The following is an 8,474-nucleotide window of genomic DNA, read 5'->3' on the forward strand; positions in this document are numbered from 1 at the left end:
TCACTGGAGTCGCCGAACTTGGCAATTCCTGACAACTGTGGACTACCGAAGGCAGTCCGGCAAGAGACGCCGGCCCCCGGAGCTTCTACAGGCGTTGTAGAGGCAGCAGGTGGCTGCTCAACCAAGCATGGTACAGCAACACGTCAGTAAGAAGGCTGCACTTTGTTGCCGTGCTGACCAAACCGCGCCCCAACCCCCCGGTGGGCAGCGTCTGCGTACGATGTGACCGAAAGCTGCTTGTGCTTTTGGCGGGAATCTGGAAAGGTGATGTTTTCGTTTGCTTTTATATGGATTATTTCCTTTTCAGCCTTGAATTCTGTACGTGCACGCGAACAAGCAGCGTGCGGTCCGCTGCAATTCAGGCACTTCAGCGTGGTGCTTTCTTATTCTTCTGAGGAGTGACCTGTCTCAGAACATGTAGCACATGTCAAGTTTCCTCTGCATGATTGGGTTCTATGGCCGTATCGTTGGCACTTGAAGCAGCGCCTTGGATTTCGGACATGCGGTCGTACGTTGCAGCTAAGAAAACCCACTTTGACCTTTTCTGGTGGCGTTCCGCGATCAAACGTTAGGATTAGATGCTTTGTCGGAGTTTCTTGATTCGCTCTCCGGATTAGACTTCGTTTCACTGCTGTTTCACCTTGAGGTTGGAGTGCCTGAAGAAGATCTGCCTCCGTCTGAGACTCTAATTCTATCTCTGCTATGACTCCTTGGGAGGAATTGAGGGTCCGGTGTGGTGTCACAGTGACAGTCACGTCGGCCAACGTTGTCTGTTTCAGTAGGTTCTCACTCTGATTTTTCCTTTTTACTTCAACCAGTACATCACCTGATGCGCGTTTCTTAGCATCATAGTCTAATCCAACCACAGGATCAAAGCATTCTTCCAACAGAATGACAGACTTCCTTGCAACAGGAGTGGTTTCGGCAAAGTGAATGACAAGAAACGTGTGGAATTGTTCTGATTTACTTTTAGCTAGTACATCGGTGCGGCCCCATTTAGAGGACCGATCATTGGATTGGGGGGGGGGGGGGAGGGGGACGAGGAGGATAAAGAAAAAACCATGCGATATTGAAAAAAAGCAGGGGACGGGGTTACCTCCATCGCTCGATTTACCCTGATGCCGACAAAGTTCCAGCAGCTCCCTGCGTGGTAAACAGACAGGGGACCATCCACCCGAGCTTGACGTGGGCTCAGACGTCCACCGCTTGGGGATTCTGCCCTTCACCTTACAAGTTCTAGCCACGGTAGATAACGGCGTTAGTATGGGGGCTCGGGGTCCGCGGTGTCTCCAATACCGTCACCAAGATTACTCAAGGAGCCCCGTGCAGGGTGCGGCTCTTCTTTGACCCATATTCTTATAATCTTAATTTACCGCCGCAGCGTTGGACTCTACGCCCTCCCCTGGTGGTGATGTTCGTCATGGTTGTGGCCAGAAACCCTTTGGTAAAGCCGTGTCACCAACCAAGGTAAAATACCACGTTAACTGGTGGGTGAGGCTATTAGGTCACTGCACCCTCGCAAATAAAGAATAGCCTGCTTACTTTGAATACGTCCCTCTGGCGACGGAGGGAAATTGCAGGCATCGAATCACGACAACTGTTGACAAAAACCCACAATTGTTTAGCGCCCTCTATTTAGTCAAAAATGAATAATCGGCTAAGCTGAACAATTCAGTCGCCGTAACAGTGTAAATATGCATAATTCATAAGCAACAAACATAAACTCGGTAGAATATTACGAGACGAAAGGCCATGTAGCGTAACCTTGTCAAATGAGAACTAAAACAGCGAAAATTAGCCAAATCTAGCTATGACAGCTAAATGTTCATAATAAATGACGCCGAGTGAAAGCAAGCTGTGACGATTGCTCAGTCTTCATAAGAGAATTCGGAGAATTTTGTACAGTTTTTATGTTAGATTCGTAGTAAACACTGGTAAATTAAATATGCTCACATGTTTGTTTCCATATTTTATTTATTATTTTATTCGTTTTTTTTAACAGTCATGCTGTTTAAACCAGTGGTTGGGTGTCCGAACGTGCGCAGGAAAACCTCGCCGAGCGATGGCGTCATCGCGTGTGCCACCACCACTTCACTGCCGCGCTCACGTGATGCTCATGCCGCCACCTGTCGGAGCGGCAATACATATAGTAGAAGCATGGATTCGGAAACGCGTTACGTCGTAGCTTGGTCGTAGGATGCAAAGAGCAGAATAAATGCCAAAATCAAGGAATCCAAAAGGCCGAGAAGGAATAACTTTAACTCTTAATTAGCGTCCCACACGCTAGACCACCCAAGCCTCACGGAGGCCACCGAAAGAGCTCGAACATTTTGAGCGAACACTCGTCCCGCTGCGTCTTCCGCTGCTTGTGAACCTTCACCGCAAACCCAGTTGGCACGCGTACATTAGACATACCCTAATGATCGAGTTATCAATGCTCTTTGGAGACCTAATGACCACACCACGCAGTAAAGTCAGCAAGTCTAGAAGCACAACCACGCTAAAAACCTGGCCGATTCTCAAGGAGTAACAATGCATAAATCTAGCCGAACAAAGAATACGCTAGGTGAAGCCGCCAGCGTCGCTGTTTGCCCTGTTTTCGCGCCACTAGTGGGGCGAAGTTTGCGGATTTTTTTTTGGTTTTTGTTATTTTTTGTGCAAATATGAAGTATCGATAAACTTTCTTTCGACCTATAAAGCCATACGCTTTAGCACGTGGTGTCCGGTCAGTTCGGTTAAACCGTAACACATATACTGAGTCCAGTCACGGGTAAGTCCACTGGTATATTCCCAGGTATGCGATTATTGTTTCACTTGCGCAATGTAGACCCCTGGTGCTCGGACTGCCAAACCGTCAATCCTGAAAACAACAGAAAAAATCTAGGGAAGCTTGCACCTATGCGCAAGACTTGAATCGCGAAGCTGTTGTAGGTGAGCATTGATGGACACATAGTTTCAGTAGCACGCCCCGCCCTTCGGTTCGCGGCCTCTTCCTCGGCCATGTGAACTATCCGCGGCCGTGCCATGCCGTCCACTTCTAAGACGTTCCGCGCGAGGTGTCTTGTACGATAATGATCGCACACGCACGATGATGTGACCTCCCGCGCGAGGTCTCTCCTACGATACTGAGAGCATGCGCACGCTCTTCTAGAGTGTTGTGGACGCCGCTGTCACGTTCCTTTCCGTTGTAGAGCGGGTAATGCGACAGCTGCGCGACGCCTACGTGGTAATGTTCCTCGCGGGGAGTTTTCGGCGCGCATAAATCCCGAACTTACGGCCAGTAACAACAGCTCCGGTGTTAAAAAATCCATAATGATGTTATGGCAACGCTTTTGTTGATGGGAGAAGTGGAAACGCCATGCCCCTTATCGCCTGCTATGGGCTGAACGAGCGCGACTGTCTTTGTGTGCCACAAGCATGAATCGACATCACTTGCATTTTGCTTTTAGATTGTATCGCTGCTCCACATATTGTTTTTGATAGCTTTCAGTTGCTAATTTCTTGGACTATCAGCACGTGCACAACACATATGCTTGGAAATCATTCTCAATTCAATACTCACGATCCAGCACGCTCTATTACGCGTGACTTTTGTTGGGCAAAAAAAAAGAGTATGCGGGAAATGGGGTTTATTCACTGATTTGGTCACCAACGTATCGCAAACGAAGAAATTCAATTCATGCCACAATACCTTAGAGCTGTGTATCTCATATATAATTACAAATGTACGCATTCTATGTCGGTTACACAAACATGAGACGTCTTGGTAGAATTAATCGGGTACACAGAATTGCTGCAGAGACCACCACGTTCATTCACTGTGCATAATACAATTCTACAGAAACGATGTTTCATTATAACACACGTTCCTCAATAATAAAATGCCTATGATATGCACATCACCAGCACATTTTGTACACCATTAATAACCGCTTCTTTTTCTTGCAAATTTGATAGCCCAAAAAAACGTTCTAAAGCGGCCAATCTTCTGTGTAAATTATCCATACGTCATACCTTGAAAATAGACGAAATGCCACCATGGATATCAACAAACGACCAGTAAAAGAAAACCAACATTTAGATTGCGAAGAAGGTGCAAAAAATGTGTCCTAGCACAGGATGAAAAGCGAGGTGCAGCTCAACCATTGCGCGGGTAACTCGAACTTATTTTAATACGAAACCCAAGCGGTCGGTAGCTACCTAAATAATTTTGAGGGCTTCTTTTGTGTGAACAAACATTCAAACTTGCTAATGTCACGATATAAAGCTGGTCGTCGGAAGGCTCTAAAGCTAAGCCAGTTCGTGAAAGAAGCACTTCTGCACCTTCGGCCAAGACAACTTGCAAGCTTTCCTCTTGCGAAAAAAAAGAAGAGCAACCTCTAACCATACCGATACCCAGTAACCAAACCGATACCTAAGCAAAATTACCGTGCCGCGTCTGCTGGCATCAATCGGCTGATACGACACTGTCGAAAAGTAGCTACACATGCTTTCAACAACACTGAAAAAACTTTGTGCCCTACAAAACGAAATTCACTGCAAAGCAACAGCGGAAGACTTTTCGGTTCGCCCTCTAGCTTTTTTTGTAAGCATAGCGCTTGCTTCTTCATTACTTAGACTGGATAAGAAGTGCGCTTACTTGCCATCCACTGGGAAGCGGAAAAATGTCGCTGTGCTATTCCTCCTCGAGTTTTCGCACCACACAGCAGCGCACCACCCCTTGTGTCCTTCTCTTGGTTTCTCCGAGATTTTGTGCCCTTTCGCACTCTCAGACACAAAAATTGTCACCTTCAAGGCACACTACAAAACTTCTATACGTGCACAGAGTAAAAGCGACAGGAGCAGACGAACAGGATGCAGCAGAAGAGATAAGAGCGGAAGCTCCAGTCATCGGCGACACGACTGAAGCAACTAAATAAATAAATAGACTTTCAAACAAAAAAAAATAGCCAAGAACACATTCTATGTTTACATACAAAAGCATAACTTTACTTCATTCCTGCGCATTTGGGAAAGATAAATCCACATATGTAAACGTTTATCAATTTTCGCTTGGCTACCAACGTCATGGCGACACTTTATTTCGAATACCAAAACTAGCCGAGGTTTACATCCTCTTTTACCCTATTATCAACGCACTAAATTCACTGATAACTGTGAATTTGCCGGAAGTCATTTCTGGTTGGCTTTCAGTTTTCTTCACGTGCTTCCTACTGAAAAAGCGGTTTCATCATTTTGACGTTTCCTGACGTTTACTGGCACCAGTACTAAAGTTACCTTATTTCTCTATGCTGAAAACGCATATTTCTTGCCACTCAGCAATAAAATGTTAGGCAAAATATTAATAATACTTTATAATAATACTTTATTTGTACTCATGGTGGTTGGAACCAGGCGTAGAGGGCCGCAAAAGGCAGGATTGCCCATACCAGTCAGGCTTGCGTATCCAACCTTGGACCCAAATTACAGTTCAAAGTGGACGAGAGAAAGGGGAGAAGTGAGGGGGAGAAGTGGGGAGAGAAAGTAGAAGGAAGAAAAGAGGGCGGAATGGCATGGCAGAGAATAAATACAGACTGCAGATCACACTAAGGGAAAACCTGGGGTGATGAGCAGGTAGTCCAGTGGCTACTTCAGGCGCTGTGCAGCTTTAGACACAAGTCTGATGTCGTGGCATGACAACCTATGTCTGCCTATGCTATTCAACAACAATATGGCTTGTGTATCACGCCCTCTGTGTGGTTGGCTGAGGAGGCCTGACGTAATATAAACATTTGGGGGGAACGCTGACGTCATACACTACCAACTTCAGCCTCCGTAAAAATGATATCAATGTACGTAACCGCTTGCAAATGGCGGCTGCTGTCGCCGTGAAATAGGGCAAAAAATTTCACCGACCTTCGGCACCGTGAAATATCCGTGAATTTGCAGCAGGCGCAGTTTCGGAAGACCCGCAATTTTAAACTGTTTTCTAGAGAAAGAAACAATCTTTTTGACTGTTTCCAACTCAGCAATAACGGCGCACAAAAATAATGTCCCGTATTTAGTATTCATCTTTGTCAATAAAAGTAACGTAAGAGGGCAGCAAGAGCGTCTCCATTACAAAGAACCCTGCGCATGGCATGTCTTCACACTCCTCCCCGTCGTAGAGACTTCAAGCTCCTAGTACTATGGTCCCAAGCAAGATTTGCCGTTCTGCCGTCCCCACGCCACTCTCCGTGGGTAGGCGTGGCTGCGCTGTTGATGCACGCACAGCGCTCCGCAGAGGGCGCTGCGAGCAATCGGAGCACCCTAGCGGCCGGAGCGAAAGCGACCGCCGGCAGGGCAATGCCCCGCGCTACTGCCACGGAGAACGGGTGCGCATCGGAGTTTGACAGGCAGTTAGAGCGGTGAAATTCAATGGCTCAAGGTACATCATCTTATAATTGAAGGGAAAATACGACCACTATAGGACCCTTTGATTTCATGGCCACAATTTTTAGCAAATCGGGCCTACGGAGACTATTTGCGGCCAGCAACGTTTTGACGTGTAAGACAGAGTTGCATGAAGCCGACACGGCGGAGGGCTGAACGGGAGTGGGAGGCGGAGTGTCTTTTGAAGGCAAAGAAGAAAATTTCAACCAATCGCCAATAACAACTGAAAGTAATCTGGCGAAGTGTGAAGATGGGGGACAACGCAACTGGAAGCAATCAATTCTCTGTTCTTGTCTCGCCGTATAGCCACATCTGAGGACAAAACTGGGGTTTCAGAGTTCATATTGTACAGCCCTGCACTAGAAGAGAAACAACACACAATCAGTGACGATCGTATGTGAATATTTCGGCCGGGCACCGTGTATCCTGCTGCGTTATGTTACGTTAATTTGCTAGTACACATCAGTAAAGATCGTTTCCCCGAAGTCCGGTGTCGATCAGGAACCCAATCCCCCGGGCTCCGGTTGATTTGGCAGGAGGCTGACTGGGCGATGGTGTCGAAGTTCTTGGAGACGGCGGTCGAATTGACGAACTCGAGGCGTTGGGGTTGATTAAATGAAGCGAAGAGTTTATATATAGTTATTTACAGTAAGAAAACTGGATACATGAGCAATAAAAAGAAAAAAAAACGATTTTGTAGAATTCAAATTTGGCGCCCTTGGAAGACCGCCTCATAGTCTCTACAATGGCAGAAAGAGGGCGCCAGGAATCCGCTAGAAGTAGGAGTTCCTGTATAAACATCCCCCTCGCGAGGGGCACGATCAAATGCAGAGCATTTCCGGGGGCGCACGACGTTAAGTAGTTTGCGTTACGTTATTGTTGTTGCACTTGTGGCAACTGCTGACGAGAGAGCGCTCGTGAGCAGTAATTTGAATGAGTCAACGATATAAGGCGCGTTAGTAGCGTCCCATTCTGTGTCGGCTTTGTGGCGCAGTAGGTAGAGCACCATGCACATTGCGCTCTGCCCGCAGGGTCGAGGGATCGATACCTGGCGCCGGATAGTATTTTCTTTTTTATATAGTAAGGACAACGACGGTGCGGACTACGGACGTCAACGCGGGCGACATCGTGAGTTACTGAAATGCTCTGCATTTAAAACTTCCAACTGCAGCTAGACGCTAGCTCAGAGTGCGCACAAATCACTCGAGCTCCTCAACTTCGTCTAACTCTTCCTATTCTCGGAGCGCCCACAAACCGCTCGAGAAACAACGGCCGAGACCCTGTCTCGCCGCAAGATCCGTCTAGTTGCCCGGTGCGGCGCTGCACCCTAAACCTCCGACGCGATCTTAACCTCGACTAGGGGGCTCCCAAATCCCAACCTAGCTTTAACGGTCGAGACTGCTTGTCCCGCAGGGAATGCCAGCTCAGCGCTCAGACAAGAACGATTTCCAACTGCCAAGTTCGGCCTTATTAAACCTCGAGATCGCCCTCTCTCGGGAACGCCCCTGTAGCATTCGTACTCGCGTAAGGGAGTGCCTAAATTCACATAGACAGCTGTCACTCAGCACGCCACGGAATATTCAATGAGGCGCCACCATCTTCGGGTCAACGGCACGCTCGTAAACGAGCAGGTCATGCGACCCCACGGGGTGAAAAAGAAAGACGGCGACAGTGCGTCATGCTGACCAGGGCGCGACAACAATAGAGACACGCTGGTAATCCCACCACCTCCGCGCGTCGAGCAGACGTTCCTGGAATCCGGCACCGCTGTTTGCTTTCTCAATGGGGAATTATCCTTGAGGTATGCGGTGGGCCAGACGACACGTCTCCCGTGCGCGCCGTGACGAATTAGCGGTAGTTGCAGAGCAGATTTGGCAGTGCTACGTCGCCAGACAGAGCGGTGGGTTCTCACGCGCAGCCCGGGTGCCTTGCTGCTAATCTCATAAGTGGATTTTACAACATATAAGCAGGCATCAGGCTTGCTATTCGGTGCTTCATTCGCGATCCTTCCTTGCACACAATTGGTTTATTTGACGGTATTACCTCACCTACTCGCTACTAAA

Source organism: Haemaphysalis longicornis, unplaced genomic scaffold, assembly GCF_048455015.1.
Source record: "Haemaphysalis longicornis isolate Haplotype H1 unplaced genomic scaffold, Haemaphysalis longicornis Haplotype H1 scaffold_7, whole genome shotgun sequence".
Taxonomy (NCBI): domain Eukaryota; kingdom Metazoa; phylum Arthropoda; class Arachnida; order Ixodida; family Ixodidae; genus Haemaphysalis; species Haemaphysalis longicornis.